General features: G+C 38.1%; 1 long non-coding RNA gene across 2 annotated transcripts in view; it reads left to right on the top strand.

Annotated features, from left to right (window-relative positions):
* The window catches only part of LOC107949298 (uncharacterized), a 45,421-nt gene that overhangs the window by 15,683 nt on the left and 10,641 nt on the right, over positions 1 to 19,097 (top strand). For both annotated transcript variants that reach the window (XR_005925620.1, XR_005925619.1), the window contains exons 2-4: positions 15,302 to 15,383; positions 16,750 to 16,879; positions 16,988 to 17,051. This is a non-coding gene — a long non-coding RNA (uncharacterized lncRNA). The remainder of the gene's footprint in view (positions 1 to 15,301; positions 15,384 to 16,749; positions 16,880 to 16,987; positions 17,052 to 19,097) is intronic.

Here is a 19,097-nt window from a genome sequence, read left to right as displayed (position 1 = left end):
GCATGTTAGATGATGGCATGTGATGGTGGATTGATGATTCTTGATGTTCTTTTTAGCATTTTTGATGTGAGCACATATGTGCATTGGTTGCTAGATGGAGAAGAATCGGCTAGCAAGTTGTGTGCTAAGGCGAATATAATTTTTGTATATTAATGAGTAATGCATGTGTTAAATTGATGGAAGGGAGAGGATGCTTTACTAGTGTATATATGTGTGTATTAGCCAAGTTTTGAACTTGAAACAAGATGATATTTATAATCAATACAAGTAACCATACTTGTAGGAAGTATTAAGCATATAATCGGCCCCAACATAGACATGCATATTCGGCCATAGGAAGAAGATTTGGTGTTGCATGTATTCGGTTGGAGGCAAGCATATTGATGCTTTTGTCTTGGCTTAGAAAATTCGGCCAAGGGGGAAAATTAGCTAAAATGTTGAGTTTGATTCATGATTCGTACATATGTGACTTTAATGTCTAATGTATAAATATGGTCTAAGTGCCTTGTGTTCCTCTTTTCGATGCTCAAATGATTAAATCAATTTATTTGTTTAATTAAGCTCAAGAACAAAGGGGAACTAAATCGATAAAGGAAGGAAAAAGTGGTCGAATAGCCATCGGAATCGTTCGACAACATCCGAGGTAAGTTCTTGAGTAAGAGAGCTTAAATTAAGATTTGATTAGATCATGTTTTAAGCAAATCAAAATCATGCTCTTTGTGTGTGGCTATTGAGCCGAAATTACAAGAATGATAAGTGTCTTGTGTTTGAGTTTTGCTAACGAAAATGAAATACGAATGTGCCATGATTTATTGTTAAATGTGCATGGTTATTTGAATGATGTCCGGGCTAAGTCCCGAAGGCTTTGTGCTAAGTGACCATATCCGGACTAAGATCCGAAGGCATTTGTGCGAGATACTAATTCGGGCTAAGCCCGAGGCATTTGTGCGAGTTTACTAAATCCGGGTTAAGTCCCGAAGGCATTTGTGCGAGTTACTATAACCGGCTATGTCCCGAAGGCATTTGAACGAGAGCTATATCCGGTTAAATTCCGAAGGTACGTGATTTGGGAATGAATGATCTTGCTGTAAAAATTTCAGTTAATACTCTAGAAACATCCCAACATTGAGGTATGTTTCGTATGTGCTTGATTTAGTTGAGCCCTTACAAATAAGTATTCGCTCAGTTGATAATGAGCTACCGGCTTTGGCTAAGTTGATCTTTTGTGTATGTACATAAGGTTGGTATGTGAAGCAAGTATGATATCGAAAATTTGTGCATATGAAATTATCCGTTTAGCTATATGAATGCTATACTTTTGTTGTGCTGGAATTCCTTGCTCAAAACTTACTAAGCATAAATTGCTTACTCCGTTTCATTGCTCCTCTGTTTATAGATTTGGTTCTCCAGCTATCGGACTCGGGATCTTGAAGTCAAAGTTGCCCACACTATCAAAGCCCCCCCTTTTGGTACAATTTGGTTGAACTTCGAAATGGCATGTATAGGACTACCCGTTTGTTGTGGGTCATGGACCCTTTGGACTTGTATAATTTGGGTTAGCCATGCGAAAATGGCTTATATATGTTTGAGTGTAATGTTATAATCATTTGGTATGGATATGGTTATTGAGAGGTGTGGATAGGCTTGACAAGGATTGGCCATGGGAATGGTTAATCACTATCATAAATTGTGCTACTTATGCAAAAAGGGCTAGTTGAATCATGGAAACTATGAAATAGGTAAAGTCTACCTTAAAGGCAGATGCTGACAGCAGCAGTGATGTAGATTTGGAAATTCACTAAAAATAGTAGGAATGGAATTAAATAGTGAATAAATTATGTAAACGAACCTTGATGAATCTATTTTCATAGGAAAGTAACGAAACAATCATACGGACAGTATGTTAAGAGATATTCAGGTTCTCGTGAGACAGGGCCAGAATGGTTTCTGGATTCCCTGTTCTGACTTTGGAAATTCATTATAAATTAACCAGAGATAATTAGAAGTCATGCATATATGTATAGATTCCTCTTGAGTCTAGTTTCTATAGAACAAACAGAATCAGTATTGAAGCTCTGTGCAGGGAGATATCCAAGTCGTATTGCGCAAAGGTCAGTGTAGTCGATCCTGTAACATGGGAGATTTTGAATAATAAACTGTACTAATTGGCCCGACCAAAAATTCTAGAAACAAATATGTAGATGGGAATATGAGTCTAGTTTCAGGGAAAATCACGAAACTGATTTTCGAGTTGTGAAACTCAAGATATGATTTTTAAAGCGACTAGTACGCAGATTGGCAGTGTCTGGGAAATATTTTTTTATAAGGGGTTTAAAGTCTGTTAACAGCTCGTGTTCGACTCCGGTGTCGGTCTCGGGTTCGGGGTGTTACATTTGATTGGTATCAGAGCTACGGTTTAGTCGATTCTAGGACTACCGTAATGCGTTGGGTCTAGCTATACATGCCATTTTATGTGATTACTTGATAGTGTGGTGATTTCTGACAATTGTAAATGTGTTTATTTATAGTAATGGATCCCGATCCCGACCGAGAGGTAGCTGATGATCTTGAGAGTGTAGCGCCTGCTCCCGCATAAGGGACAGCGCCGGCGGACTCTCAACCTAATGCTAGTAACCCGAATGATGAAGCTAGACAAGCTTTCTATAGCGTGATGAATGATTGGTTCAACCAATACATTCGAACTAATACGACTGTTCCACAACCTCCCTTCCCGACTAATACAACCCCCGCACCTACAATACCTCCGGTAACTGACCAAATAAGGTCAAATAAGCCCTCAGTTGACAGAATCCGAAACATGGGGCTACTGAATTTAAAGCTACGGATAGCAACGATGCCGAGCAAGCTGAATTTTGGTTGGACAACACTATCCGGGTACTCGATGAGCTATCTTGTACACCCGATGAATGCCTAAAGTGTACTATCTCCTTGCTACGTGATTCTGCCTACTATTGGTGGAGTACTCTGACATCTGTTGTGCCCCGAGAGCAAGTAACTTGGGAGTTTTTCCAAACTGAGTTTCGGAAAAAGTATATCAGTCAGAGATTTGTTGATCAAAAACGGAAGGAATTTCTTGAGCTTAAGCAAGGTTCCATGCCGGTTACTGATTACGAGCGAAAATTTGTTAGACAGCAAATACACTCAGGAATGTGTTTCGTCCGAGGCTATCATGTGTAAACGCTTCGAGGATGGGCTGAATGAAGATATAAAAATGTTCGTTGGCATTCTTGAAATACGAGAGTTCGTAGTACTTGTCGAGCGAGCTTGTAAAGCCGAAGAGCTTAGAAAAGAAAAACAAAAAGTTGATGTGGGAACTGGAGAGTTTCGTAAAAGATTTTCGGGAAAGTCTCTTCAACAGGCATTGAAGAAATTTCGAGATGATGTGGGCTGGTCGAGAGGCACTTCGGGCCTTTTTAGACGAGATCGTGATCGACCCCCTGTGGGTACACGAGGCACTTCGGTCGCCAGTGTTGGAATGAACGTCGAGACAGAACGAAATGTCGATATTGCGGTAAATGGCGTTCGGGGAGTTGTAGATTCCCTGACCGCTCCTGTTACAAGTGCGGATCAGTTGACCACTTCATTAAAGATTGCCCGAGGTTGTCTGAATAGAATGTAAATCAGAGGGGAAACCGGGTGCTACCACTGCTCGAGGTAGACCATCTGGAAATACGGGCAATGCTAGTGGTGGTCAGACAGGATCTAGAGATGCTACGACCGGATCCGAGGCTCGTGCGCCTGCTAGAGCTTATGCTATACGTGCCCGCGAGGATGCTTCTTCGCCTGATGTTATTACCGGTACTTTTACTCTCTTTGATACTAATGTAATTGCTTTGATTGACCCCGGTTCTACTCATTCTTACATATGTGAAACCTTAGCATCCAGTAAGACTTTACCTATTGAGTCTACTGAGTTCGTAATTCGGGTGTCAAATCCCTTGGGTCGTTACGTGCTTGTCAACAAAGTGTGTAAGAAATGTCCCCTAGTAATTCGAGGTTCCTGTTTTCCGGCGGACTTGATGCTTTTGCCGTTTAATGAATTTGATGTTATTCTCGGGTTGGATTGGTTGACCGTGCATGATGCGGTTGTGAATTGCAAAAGCAAGACGATTGAATTGAGGTGCGCAAATAACAAAGTAATCCGAGTTGAGTCTACGGACTTGGATGGGTTGCCAGCTGTAATATCCTCAATGTTGGCCCAGAAATATGTAAGAAAAGGGTGTGAAGCATACCTTGCGTATGTACTTGATGACAAAGAATTAGAAAAGAAACCCGAATCTGTGCCGGTGGTTTGTGAATACCCGGATGTTTTTCCTGAAGAATTACCGGGTTTACCACCTGTTCGGGAGGTAGAGTTTGGTATTGAGCTTGTACCTGGGACTACGCTGATTTTGATAGCTCTGTATCGTATGGCACCAACCGAGTTAAAAGAGTTGAAAGCTCAGTTGCAAGAATTGACGGATAGAGGTTTTGCTCGACCAAGTTTCTCACCTTGGGGTGCACCAGTATTGTTCGTGAAAAAGAAGGACGGAACCATGAGGTTGTGCATTGACTATCGTCAACTGAATAAAGTGACGATAAAGAGCAAATATCCTTTACCGCGTATCGATGATTTGTTCGACCAACTGAAGGGAGCCTCAATGTTCTCAAAAATAGATCTGAGATCGAGCTATTATCAGTTGCGAATTCGAGAATCGGATATACCCAAAACTGCCTTCAGGACGAGATATGGTCACTACGAGTTCTTAGTGATGCCGTTTGGGCTCACTAATGCCCCTGCGGTATTTATGGATTTGATGAATCGGATCTTCAGACCATATTTGGATCGGTTCGTAGTTGTGTTCATTGATGACATCTTGGTCTATTCAAGAGATGAGACCGAACATGCTGAGCACCTGAGACTGGTGTTGCAAATTTTGTGGGATAAGCAGTTATATGCTAAGTTCAGTAAGTGTGAGTTCTGGTTAAGAGAGGTTAGCTTCTTGGGTCATGTGGTATCCGCATTGGGTATTCGAGTTGACCCGAACAAAATTTCAGCCATACTTAACTAGAAGCCTCCAAGAAATATTACCGAAGTTCAGAGCTTCCTGGGGCTCGCCGGTTATTACCGACGATTTGTCAAAGGTTTCTCGATGATAGCCACACCAATGACGAAGCTACTTCAAAAGGATGTTAAGTTCGAATGGACAGAGAAATGTCAGAAAAGTTTCGATCAACTAAAAACTTATTTGACTGAAGCTCTAATTTTAGTGCAACCCGAATCAGGCAAAGAGTTTGTCATTTATAGTGACGCATCCCTACTTGGGTTGGGTTGCGTATTGATGCAAGAAGGTCGAGTGGTGGCCTATGCGTCGAGACAATTAAAGCCACATGAGAAAAATTATCCGACCCATGATCTTGAACTAGCTGCCATCGTATTTGCTTTAAAAATATGGCGACATTACTTATTTGGTGAAAAGTGCCATGTATTTTCGGATCACAAAAGTCTCAAATATTTGATGACTCAAAGAGACTTAAATCTGCGACAAAGACGTTGGCTTGAGTTGTTGAAAGATTACGAGCTTGTCATTGATTACCACCGGGAAAGGCTAATGTGGTTGCGGACGCCTTAAGCCGGAAATCATTGTTTGCTTTACGAGCGATGAATGTGCACTTGTCTGTTCTACCCGACAATGTGTTAATAGCTGAATTAAAAGCCAAACCATTATTGATTCATCAAATTCGTGAAGCCCAGAAAGTTGATGATGAATTGGTTGCAAAACGGGCTGAGTGTGCTCCGAACAAGGAATCAGAGTTTCAAATTGATGATGATGATTGTTTGAGGTTCAGAAGTCGTTTGTCTGTTCCAAGGAATTCGGAACTCATTTCGATGATTCTGAACGAAGCCTATTGTAGCCGAATGTCAATTCACCCGGGGAGTACGAAAATGTACAACGATTTGAAACGTTGGTTTTGGTGGCATGGTATGAAACGAGACATCTCTGACTTTGTTTCGAGATGTTTAATATGTCAACAAGTGAAAGCGGAACATCAAGTGCCTTCAGGATTACTTCAGCCGATCATGATACCTGAGTGGAAATGGGATCGAGTCACAATGGACTTTGTGTCCGGACTGCCATTGTCAGCAAGTAAGAAAGATGCGATTTGGGTTGTTGTCGATAGGCTGACTAAGTCGGCTCACTTTATCCCCGTGCGTACGGATTTTTCATTGGATAAACTAGCTGAATTGTACGTTTCTCAGATTGTGAGATTACACCGGGTACCTATTTCTATCGTGTCGGATAGAGATCCGAGATTCACCTCACGATTTTGGAAGAAATTGCAAGAAGCTTGGGGTACCAAGCTGCATTTTAGCACTGCTTTTCACCCCCAAACCGATGGTCAATCCGAGCGGACAATTCAGATACTTGAGGATATGTTGAGATGTTGCATCCTCGAGTTCAGTGGTTCATGGGAACGGTATTTACCTTTGATTGAATTCGCTTACAACAATAGTTTTCAATCAAGTATTAAGATGGCACCTTACGATGCTTTGTACGGTCGTAAATGCCGTACACCATTGTTTTGGACCGAGCTCGGTGAAAGTAAAATTTTCGGAGTTGATTTGATTAAGGATGCCGAACAGAAAGTAAAGGTAATCCGTGAAAGTCTGAAAGCAGCCTCAGATCGTCAAAATCGTATGCGGATTTGAAACGAAAAGACATTGAATATCAGGTGGGAGATAAAGTGTTTCTTAAATTTCGCCTTGGAAAAGGTACTCAGATTTGGCCGTAAGGGCAAGTTGAGCCCGAGATTCATTGGGCCGTACGAAATCTCCGAACGAGTTGGTCCGGTTGCGTATAGATTGATTTTGCCCCCTGAACTTTAAAATATTCACGATGTCTTTCATGTTTCGATGCTTCGACGCTATAGATCTGATCCGTCACATGTGATTAATCCATCAGAGGTTGAAATTCAAGCCGATATGAATTATAAAGAAGAACCGATGCGTATCCTAGCTCGTTAAGTGAAGGAGTTGTGAAACAAAAGGGTTCCGCTAGTAAAGGTGTTATGGCTCAAACACGGGATCGAGGAAGCTACTTGGGAAACCGAGAGCTCGATGAAAGAACGATACCCAAACTTATTTACCGGTAAGATTTTCGGGGACGAAAATTTCTTAAGTGGGGGAGAGTTGTGACAGCCCAAAATTGACCCTAGTCGGGAAGTGGTTTCGGGATCGCTAAACCGAGTCGTAAAAATAATTAACCGTCATAATTGATGCTCATTATATGTACATGTGCATGTGTGAAAATTTCGTGTTTGAATTTTGTTAATTGTAAGTGAATTTCATCAAATAGGACTTATGTGAGAAAATTTTAAAATGTGATAGGTCAATGCGTAAGGACCTATTAGAGCATGAAATAAAAAGGGGGGACTTGCATGTCAAATTCCCCCCTAACTAGTAGTGGCCGACAATGACAAGCATGGTAGACCAAGTGTGATGGGCAAGACATGTCATAGACATGTTGTGTTAGTGCATCATGAGTGGAAACATGTCACAAACATGTTATGTTAGTGAGGTATGTTAGGAAAAATAAAATAAGGAGCATGTGCATAAAATAATGAAAGGGAATATGATGGAAACAAAAAAATGTGTGTGGTTGTCTTCCCCCCCATTGCCGTGAGTTAAAGAAAAGAAAGAGAAAATTTTGTTCATCCTTTTTCATCTTCATTTGGCCGAAAATTCAAAGGAAGGAGGAAGGAGTTCTTGCTTCATGTTTGGTTTGGAAGAGGATTAGGAGGAGGTTTGGCCATACTTGTATCTAGATCAAGGTATGTTTGAGGTTGTGCCTTGAGATTCATGCATGTTTTTAGTTGCTAGCTTGAGTTCTAATTAGCCCATGGTTCAAATCTTTGCTATGTCATGGGGATGATATTCGGCCTAGGTAGGTTTTGTGTTAATGCCATTGCATGCTAAATATGAAGCTTGTTAATGATGCATGTGATGGTGGATTGATGATTCTTGAATCTTCTTTTTAGCATTTTTGAGTGAGCACATATGTGCATTGGTTGCTAGATGGAGAAGAATCGGCTAGCAAGTTGTGTGCTAAGGCCGAATATAATTTTTGTATATTAATGAGTAATGCATGTGTTAAATTGATGGAAAGGGAGAGGATGCTTTACTAGTGTATATATCTGTGTATTAGCCAAGTTTTGAACTTGAAACAAGATGATATTTATAATCAATACAAGTAACCATACTTGTAGGAAGTATTAAGCATATAATCGGCCCCAACATAGACATGCATATTCGGCCATAGGAAGAAGATTTGGTGTTGCATGTATTCGGTTGGAGGCAAGCATATTGATGCTTTTGTCTTGGCTTAGAAAATTCGGCCAAGGGGGAAAATTAGCTAAAATGTTGAGTTTGATTCATGATTCCGTACATATGTGACTTTAATGTCTAATGTATAAATATGGGCTAAGTGCCTTGTGTTCCTCTTTTCGATGCTCAAATGATTAAATCAATTTATTTGTTTAATTAAGCTCAAGAGCAAAGGGGAACTAAATCCGATAAAGGGAAGGAAAAAGTGGTCGAATAGCCATCGGAATCGTTCGACAACATCCGAGGTAAGTTCTTGAGTAAGAGAGCTTAAATTAAGATTTGATTAGATCATGTTTTAAGCAAATCAAAATCATGCTCTTTGTGTGTGGCTATTGAGCCGAAATTACAAGAATGATAAGTGTCTTGTGTTTGAGTTTTGCTAACGAAAATGAAATACGAATGTGCCATGATTTATTGTTAAATGTGCATGGTTATTTGAATGATGTCCGGGCTAAGTCCCGAAGGCTTTGTGCTAAGTGACCATATCCGGACTAAGATCCGAAGGCATTTGTACGAGATACTAATTCCGGGCTAAGCCCGAAGGCATTTGTGCGAGTTACTAAATCCGGGTTAAGTCCCGAAGGCATTTGTGCGAGTTACTATAACCGGGCTATGTCCCGAAGGCATTTGAACGAGGAGCTATATCCGATTAAATTCCGAAGGTACGTGATTTGGGAATGAATGATCTTGCTGTAAAAATTTCAGTTAATACTCTAGAAACATCCCAACATTGAGGTATGTTTCGTATGTGCTTGAATTTAGTTGAGCCCTTACAAATAAGTTTTCGCTCAGTTGAAAAATGAGCTACCGGCCTTTGGCTAAGTTGATCTTTTGTGTATGTACATAAGGGTTGGTAATGTGAAGCAAGTATGATATCGAAAATTTGTGCATATGAAATTATCCGTTTAGCTATATGAATGCTATACTTTTGTTGTGCTGGAATTCCTTGCTCAAAACTTACTAAGCATAAATTGCTTACTCCGTTTCATTGCTCCTCTGTTTTATAGATTTGGTTCTCCAGCTATCGGACTCGGGATCTTGAAGTCAAAGTCGCCCACACTATCAAAGCCCCCCTTTTGGTACAATTTTGGTTGAACTTCGAAATGGCATGTATAGGACTACCCGTTTGTTGTGGGTCATGGACCCTTTGGACTTGTATAATTTTGGTTAGCCATGCGAAAATGGCTTATATATGTTTGAGTGTAATGTTATAATCATTTGGTATGGATATGGTTATTGAGAGGTGTGGATAGGCTTGACAAGGATTGGCCATGGGAATGGTTAATCACTATCATAAATTGTGCTACTTATGCAAAAAGGGCTAGTTGAATCATGGAAACTATGAAATAGGTAAAGTCTACCTTAAAGGCAGATGCTGACAGCAGCAATGATGTAGATTTGGAAATTCACTAAAAATAGTAGGAATGGAATTAAATAGTGAATAAATTATGTAAACGAACCTTGATGAATCTATTTTCATAGGAAAGTAACGAAACAATCATACGGACAGTATGTTAAGAGATATTCAGGTTCTTGTGAGACAGGGCCAGAACGGTTTCTAGATTCCCTGTTCCGACTTTGGAAATTCATTATACATTAACCAGAGATAATTAGAAGTCATGCCATATATGTATAGATTCCTCTCTGAGTCTAGTTTCTATAGAAAGAAATGGCATCAGTATTGAAGCTCTGTGTAGGGAGATATCCAAGTCGTATTGCACAAAGGTCAGTGTAGTCGATCCCTGTAACATGGGAGACTTTGACTAATAAACTGTACTAATTGGCCCGACCAAAAATTCTAGAAAACAATATGTAGATGGGAATATGAGTCTAGTTTCAGGGAAAAATCACGAAACTGATTTTCGAGTTGTGAAACTCAAGATATGATTTTTAAATCGACTAGTACGCAGATTGGCAGTGTCTGGGAAATATTTTTTTATAAGGGGTTTAAAGTCTGTTAACACCTCGTGTTCGACTCCAGTGTCGGTCTCGGGTTCGGGGTGTTACAATAAACTAGCTGAATTGTATGTTTCTCAGATTGTAAGATTACACGGGGTACCGATTTCTATTGTGTCGGATAGAGATCCGAGGTTCACCTCGCGATTTTGGAAGAAATTTCAAGAAGCTTTGGGTACCAAGCTGCATTTTAGCACCGCTTTTCATCCACAAACCGATGGTCAATCCGAGCGGATAATTCAGATACTTGAGGATATGTTGAGATGTTGCATCCTCGAGTTTAGTGGTTCGTGGGAGCGGTATTTACCTTTGATTGAATTCGCTTACAACAATAGTTTTCAATCAAGTATTACGATGGCACCTTACGAGGCTTTGTACGGGCGTAAATGCCGTACGCCATTGTTTTGGACCGAGGTCGGTGAAAGCAAAAATTTCGGAGTGGATTTGATTAAAGATGCTGAACAGAAAGTAAAAATAATTCGTGAAAGTCTGAAGGCAGCATCAGATCGTCAGAAGTTGTACGCGGATTTAAAACGAAGAGATATTGAGTATCAGGTGGGAGACAAAGTGTTTCTTAAGGTATCGCCTTGGAAGAAGATACTCAGATTTGGCCGAAAGGGCAAATTGAGTCCGAGATTCATTGGGCCGTATGAGATCTCCGAACGAGTTGGCCTAGTTGCATATAGGTTGCTTTTACCCCCTGAACTCGAAAGGATCCACAACGTTTTTCATGTTTCGATGCTTCGACGTTACAGATCCGATCCTTCGCACGTAATAAACCCCTCCGAGGTTGAAATTCAAGCCGATATGAGTTATGAAGAAGAACCGACTCGTATCCTAGCTCGTGAAGTGAAAGAGTTGCGAAACAAAAGGGTTCCGTTAGTAAAGGTGTTATGGCTCAAACACGGAGTCGAAGAAGCTACTTGGGAAACCGAGAACTCTATGAGAGAACGATACCCAAACCTATTTACCGGTAAGATTTTCGGGGACGAAAATTTCTTAAGTGGGGGAGAGTTGTGACAGCCCTAAATTGACCCTAGTAGAAGAGTGGTTTCGGGACCACGAAACTGAGTCTTATAAATAATTAAAGATTATATTTTGTGTTTTTGATGTGCGTAAATGCTTGTGTGATAGTTCCATACTTTAATTTGGTCAGTGTATGTGAAATTTATTAGTAGGGACTTATGTGAGACAATTTAGAAATATGCTAGGCAAGTGTTCAAGTGGCCTATTAATATATGTGGGAAAGTGATTGTCCTTGCATGTCAAATTAGCCAAATTAAAGCATAGTGGCCGGCCATGCTATGGGTGGAAACATGTCACAAACATGTTAGGTTAGTGATGTATGTTAGGAAAAATAAAATAATGAGCATGGTAATTAAATAATGAAAGGGAGGAGTGATGAAAAAAAATGGTCTCATCCATGCCCCCCCCTTTGCTGTGAATGGAAGAAAGAAAACAAAGAAAAAAAATGTGTGTTCATCCTTGAACATCTTTGACCGAAATTCAAAAGGAAAGAAAGGAGGAAATGTTGAAGAGGTTCGGCCATGCATGTAACTAGGCTAAGGTATGTTTGAGGTTGCTCCATGAGATTCATGTATATTTTAGTAGTTAGCTTGAGTTCTAACTAGCCCATGGTTCAAATCTTTACTATGTCATGGAGATGATATTCGGCTAAGGTGGATTTGTGTTGATATCATTTGCATGCTAAAAGTGAAGCTTTGCAATGGTTCATGTAATGGTGGATTGATGATTCTTGAATCTTCTTTTTAGCATTTTTGAGTGAGACATTAAGTTCTTTGTTTAACCATGACCAAAAATTGAAATGGTATGGTGTTGTGATGCATTCTGCCATGGTAGGAAGTAGAAGGGAAAATATGGTTGTTGTTAGATGAAGTAGAGTCTAACGAATGAGCACATATGTGCATTAGTTGCTAGATGGAGAAGAATCGGCTAGCAAGTTGTGTGCTAAGGCCGAATATAATTTTTGTATATTAATGAGTAATGCATGTGTTGAATTGATGGAAAGGGAGAGGATGCTTTACTAGTGTATATATGTGTATGGGCCAAGTTTTGAACTTGAAACAAAATGGTGTTTAGTCAATACAAGTGACCATACTTGTAGAATGTATTGAGTGTTGCAATCGGCCTCAACATAGACATGTATGTTCGGCCACATGAATGAGTACATAAGTTGATGTGTATGTTCAGCCATAGGTAAGCATATTGATGGCTTTATCTTGACTTAGAAAATTCGGCTAAGGGGAATATTAGCTAATATGTTGAATTCGATTCGTGATTTCGTACATATGTGACTCTAATGTCTAATGTATATATGGACTAAGTACCTTGAGGTTCTCTTTTGATGTTCAAATGAATTGTGTTAAATTGCTTAATGTGATTAAAAATGCGCATGACCATTGTGTATTTGAGCTAAAGGGTGGCCATATGACCTATTAAACTCTTTGTCATATTCAGCCATAAGCTAGCATAATGAGACTTTAATAAGTTAAATTTGTTTGAATTAGCTCAAGAGCTTAGAGGACCACAGTTGAATAAGGGGAAGGAAAAAGTTATCGAATAGCCGCCGAAATCGTTCGACCACATCCGAGGTAAGTTTTCGAGTAATGGAACTTAGATTATGATTTGATTAGATCATGTTTTAAGCAAATCAAAATCATGCTCTTTGTATGTGGCTATTGAGCCGAAATTTCAAGTGTGATAAGTGTCTTGTGTTTGAGCTTTGGTAATGAAAATGAAATACGGATGTGTCATGATCTATTGATAAATGTACATGGTTATTCGAATGATGTCCGGGCTAAGTCCCGAAGGCTTTGTGCTAAGTGACTATATCCGGACTAAGATCCGAAGGCATTTGTGCGAGTTACTAATTCCGGGCTAAGCCCGAAGGCATTGGTGCGAGTCACTAAATCCGGGTTAAGTCCCGAAGGCATTTGTGCGAGTTACTATAACCAGGCTATGTCCGAAGGCATTTGAACGAGTAGCTATATCCGGTTAAATTCCGAAGGTACGTGATTCGGGAACGAGCGATCTTGCTGTAAAAATTTCAGTTAATACGCTTGAAAAATCCCAACAATGAGGTATGTTTCGTATGTGCATTGGAATAGTTGATTCCCTTCGAATAATATTCGCTCAGTCGAGTAATGAGCTTCCGGTATTTGGCTAAGATGATCCCTTATGTATGAATATAGGGGTTGGAATGTGAAGTAGGAATGATTTGAGAAAATGTATATATGGAATTATCCGTTTAGTTATATGAATGCTATACTTCTGATGTGCTTAAAATCTTTGCTCAAAACTTACTAAGCATTTAATGTTTACTCCGTTTCTTTGATTCTCTGTTTTATAGATTTTGGTTCTTCAGCTATCGGACTCGGGATTTTGAAGTCGAAGTCGCCCATACTATCAAAGCTCCTTTTGGTATACTTTTGGTTGAACTTTGAAATGGCATGTATAGGACTACCCTTTTGTTGTTGGTCATGAACCCTTCGGTTTTGTGTAAATTTGGATAGCCATGCGAAAATGGCTTAATTATACTTTGATCATAGCATTATAATCGTTTTGTATGTTGTCCGTCGAGAGGTATGGAAATGTTGGTAACGGTTAGCCAAGGGAATGGTTATTCATGATCACTTTTGGTATATGTATGACAAACTCTAGTTGATCCATGGAGGATCATGAAATAGGTAAAGTTTACCTTAAAATAGATGCTGGCAGCAGCAGTGATGTGGATGTGAAAAATCACTAAAAATAGTAGGAATGGAATTAAATAGTTAATAAATTATGTAATCGAACCTTGATGAATCTATTTTCATAGGAAAGTAACGAAACATTCATATGAACAGTATATTATGAGATGTTAAAGTTTTTGTGAGACAGGGCCAGAACGGTTTCTGGATCCCCTGATCTGACTTTGGAAATTCATTATAAATTAACCAGAGATATTTAGAAGTCATGCTATATATGTATAGATTCCTTTTTGAGTCTAGTTTCTATAGAAATAAACGGCATCAGTATTGAAGCCCTGTACAGGGAGATATCCAAATCGTAATGCATGAAGGTCAGTGTAGTCGCACCCTGTAACAGGGGAGACTTTAACTAATAAACTGTACTAATTGACCCAACCAAAAATTCTAGAAAAAATCTGTAGATGGATATATGAGTCTAGTTTCATGGAAAAATTACGAAACTGATTTTCGAGTTCTGGAACTCAAGATATGATTTTTAAGGTGACAGTGATGCAGTTAGCCAACTGCCTGGAAATTTTTAAAATGGACTGTGAAAGTAAATGAATTAAGTCGGTTAGCACCTCGTGTTCGACTCCGGCAACGGTCTCGGGTACGGGGTGTTACAGTCTGTCTTCTATTTGAAGTGGCTGCATAATTTATTTAATCTCCTTCAAATTTATCCTACTTTTCCAACTAAGTCTATGTGAATATTTGGACAAAACCAGAGATCTTAGTATGTGTATTTAAATTGTTCACCATACCCAATTGTTGAGGATATACTGAGCATGTGAGTACATACGCTATCCCCACAAATTTCAACTCCCAAGACCTGTTTTTGATATAAATCCAAGAAAAGAATAGTATAATAAATAGTATAGTGGTAAATTATTAGGAAAATAAAGAAAAGCATTTCTATTTTCGGGATCCAAGTACATATCTGTAACTCATTTCTGTCCTCTTCAATCTTGATTTGTCAACATCATATATTGGAAGAGTGAATGCCATGACCTTCTACCTAAATGATAAACAAAAATGATTTGTCAACATCATATATTTGGCTCAAGTCATTTGCAATTTTTTTTATTAGAGTTGTCAAAGAATGAAAATCCGTGTGTTAGCATATTTAAATGGCTTTACCTTTTGTTCTTTGGATCATATCTTTGAATCTTTCACCTGAATACTGTTACCAATTTTCGCTTCATTGGACCAGGCTTGATGTACCTGATAGTGGCTTGGCAGCACTAGTACGGCTTAGCAATGGTGACATGAGAAAGGCTTTGAACATTTTGCAGGTGTTTAAACTACTTATTCTTATACTGTTTCTGCGTAAATTGTTGTACAATGATAGTTACTTATTTAAGAAGCGTAAGTCAGAGAAACAATAGGTTGGCTTCGATCTGTTATTTGCTTTGTGGCAGAAGTGGTGTTACATTACCACATTATCTCATTGCTCTTCAGAGGGGTGGTGTAGCCTTGTCTAATTTATGTGTTTAGGTGATGTGGACTCTAGTTTTAATTGGATAGGATGGATTTCTTTTTTCCTAATTAAAGTGATAATATGATCTATATATGTGAAAATGTTGATTATTTGTATAATAATGGCAAGTTAATATTCGGCTAAATGAAGTATATGCATGTGATATTAAAGTGTAAATCATGATAAATATATACATATATGAATTCGAATATATGATGATGTTGTGCCATTGGTAGTAAATAATAACTTTGTTAATGAATATATGTATATTTTGGTCAATTTAAAGTTGGCACCTGGAAGTATATGTGACTCCGATATATGTGTGCGAGTAAGTCAACGTTTCATACGTTGGCATCGATATGTTACTCTGATATATATATTTAATAAGCTACTAAATTAATGTCATGTTTGATAAAGTGTTGATTTGATAATCTTTAGTAAAAACTACTAGATAGAAATTTTTTTTACAAAAAAGTGTACAAAATGATAAGTAGACATAGACCTACTTATCACTTAATAGAAAATAGAATAAAATAAAATATATTTCATTTAAGATTGTATTATCATTTATCAAACAATCTAATTATATTTAATATTCAATTTTGAGTACACTAAATAAATTTTATAACTTAAATTCAACACTTAATATTTTCAAATTTATTTTTTCACTACTTAATGTTTCAATTTATCAAATATAGACTAAATTAATATTTATTTAGCTAATACATTAAAAAAGTATTGTTCTAGTAATCATTATGCTTGTGTTACAGTTAAATAAGTCTCTTTTCATTTTTATTCATAAAATCTCTTTATTTTAATTAAAAATAAAAAATAACTTTTACATATTTTATCTGATTTCAAGTTTAAACTGCAAACAGTCCTTCCTCCTTTCTCTTATATAAAAAATATATTTTTAATTATATGATTTAAAATTATGCTAACATGTTAAATTAAAAAAAAAACTCGAATACTAACTTAATATTTTAATAAAACTATTTGTGACTTAAAGCAGGCTCCTATGGGGATGTCTCTGAACCAAGTGTTCAAGTGCATGAATAGACATTATTTTCCTTATTGACGGGGGGATTTGGGCGAGTAAGATGCCTATTCTTATGAAGTGGTCGGTGTTATTCATGAATGTGCAAGAGTGGCATTGTTAATGACTTTTTTACTGCATGCAGTCAACACACATGGCTTCTCAGAAGATTACAGAAGAAGCCGTGTATCTCTGTACTAGAAATCCATTGCCTAAAGACATCGAGCAAATATCTTACTGGCTTCTGAATGAGTCATTTGCGGAGAGTTTCAAATGTATTTCTCTCAATCTCTCTGTTGTGCAATTAGTAAAATTCTTGTCTGTAGATCTACTTTTTATTCTCTTTAAAACTGTTTCTTTATTCTTTGGTTAACTCTTTGTAGGAGTATCTGAAACAAAGACCAGGAAAGGATTGGCCCTGATCGATATTGTAAGGGAAGTGACAATGTAAGTGCCATGTCTGTTTTTGTAACACCCCGTACCCGAGACCGTTGCCGGAGTCGAACACGAGGTATTTACGGACTTATTTCATTGACTTACACAGTTCATTTTTTTTATTTCCAGACAAGCTGGCTAACTGCATCACAGTCACTTTAAAAATCATATCTCGAGATCCGAAGCTCAAAAACTGATTCTATAAATTTTACCTGAAACTAGACTCATATATCCATCTACAAATTTTTTTATAGAATTTTTTATCAGGCCAATTAGTACAGTTTATTAGTTAAAGTCTCCCCTGTTTCAGGGTTCGACTGCTCTGACCTTCATGCATTACGACTTATATATCTCCCTGTACAGGGATTCAATACTTGTGCCGTTTGTTTCTAATGAAACTAGACTCAAAACGGAATCTATACATATATGGCATGACTTCTAATTATCTCTGGTTAATTTATAGTGAATTTCCAAAGTCAGATCAGGGGATCCAGAAATCGCTCTGGCCCTGTTCCACGAAAACTTAAATATCTCTTAAAATATGACTCATATGATCGTTTCGTTTCGTCATATGAAATTATATTCATCAAGGTTAAATTACATAATTTATTCACTATTTAATTCCATTCCTACTATTTTTAGTGATTTTTCAAATTTACATCACTGCTGCTGTCAGCATCTGCCTTTAAGGTAGACTTTACCTATTTCATAGTTTCCATGATTCAACTAGCCCTTTAGCATATATAGCACAAAATATGATCATGATTAACCATTCCAATGGCCAATCATTGCCAAGTATATCCACACCTCTCAATAACCATATACATACAAAATAATTATATCACTATGCTCAAAATATATAAGCCATTTTCGCATGGCTATCCAAATATATACAACACCAAAGTACTTGACTATTAACAAAAGGGCAGTCCTATACATGCCATTAGCAGAGTTCAACTAAAAGAGTACGAAAAGGGCTTTGATAGTGTGGACGACTTCGACTTTGACAATCCCGAGTCCGATAGCTGACGAACCAAAATCTATAAAACAGAGAATCAAAGAAACGGAATAAGCATTTTAATGCTTAGTAAGTTTTGAGCAATGAATTTAGGCACAATTGAAGTATAGCATTCATGTGACTAAACGGATAATTTCATATACACCATTCTCAAAATCATACCTACTTCACATTACCAACCCTTATACTCATACATAAGAGATCAACTTAACCAAAAGCCGGAAGCTCATTAATCGACTGAGCGGATACTATTTAAAAGGAATCAACTAATCCAATGCATATACGAAACATACCTCATCGTTGGGATTTTACGAGCATATTAATTGAAATTATTACAGCAAGATCGCTCATTCCCAAACCAAGTACCTTCGGGATTTAACCGAATATAACTACTCGCTCAAATGCCTTCGGGACTTAGCCCGGATATAGTAGTTCACACAAATGCCTTCGGGACTTAGCCCGGAAATAGTAACTGGCATAAATGCCTTCGACACTTAGCCCTGAATTAGTAACTCGCACAAATGCCTTCGAGACTTAGCCCGGAATTAGTAACTCGCACAAATGCCTTCGGGACTTAGCCCGGAATTAGTAACTCACACAAATGCCTTCGGGACTTTGCCCCGTTATCATCCGAATATTCATGCACATATCAGTAAATCATGACACATCTTTATTTCATTTTCATAACTAGAATTCAAACACAAGTCAATTATTAAGCATTCCCATTTTCGGCTCAATAGCCACATACAAACAGCATGATTTGGTTTGCTTTATGTCATGATCTCTATGCACATACGGCTACCCATCATACGTATAGACTAATTAACTCAACATATAATTCAAGTGGAATCATTATATCACCGTATATTTGTTATGCTTATACGTCATGACTTAATCAAATCGTAAACTAAGTTTCATTACTCGAAAACTTACCTCGGATGTTGTCGAACGATTTCGACGGCTATTCGATCACTTTTTCCTTCCCTTTATCGGATTTAGTTCCCCTTTGCTCTTGAGCTTAATTTAACAAATAAATTGAT

This window comes from Gossypium hirsutum, chromosome A04 (assembly GCF_007990345.1).
Source record: "Gossypium hirsutum isolate 1008001.06 chromosome A04, Gossypium_hirsutum_v2.1, whole genome shotgun sequence".
Classification (NCBI taxonomy): domain Eukaryota; kingdom Viridiplantae; phylum Streptophyta; class Magnoliopsida; order Malvales; family Malvaceae; genus Gossypium; species Gossypium hirsutum.
The sequence above is the reverse complement of the archived record's forward strand: the minus strand, read 5'-3'. Positions and strand labels throughout refer to the sequence as shown.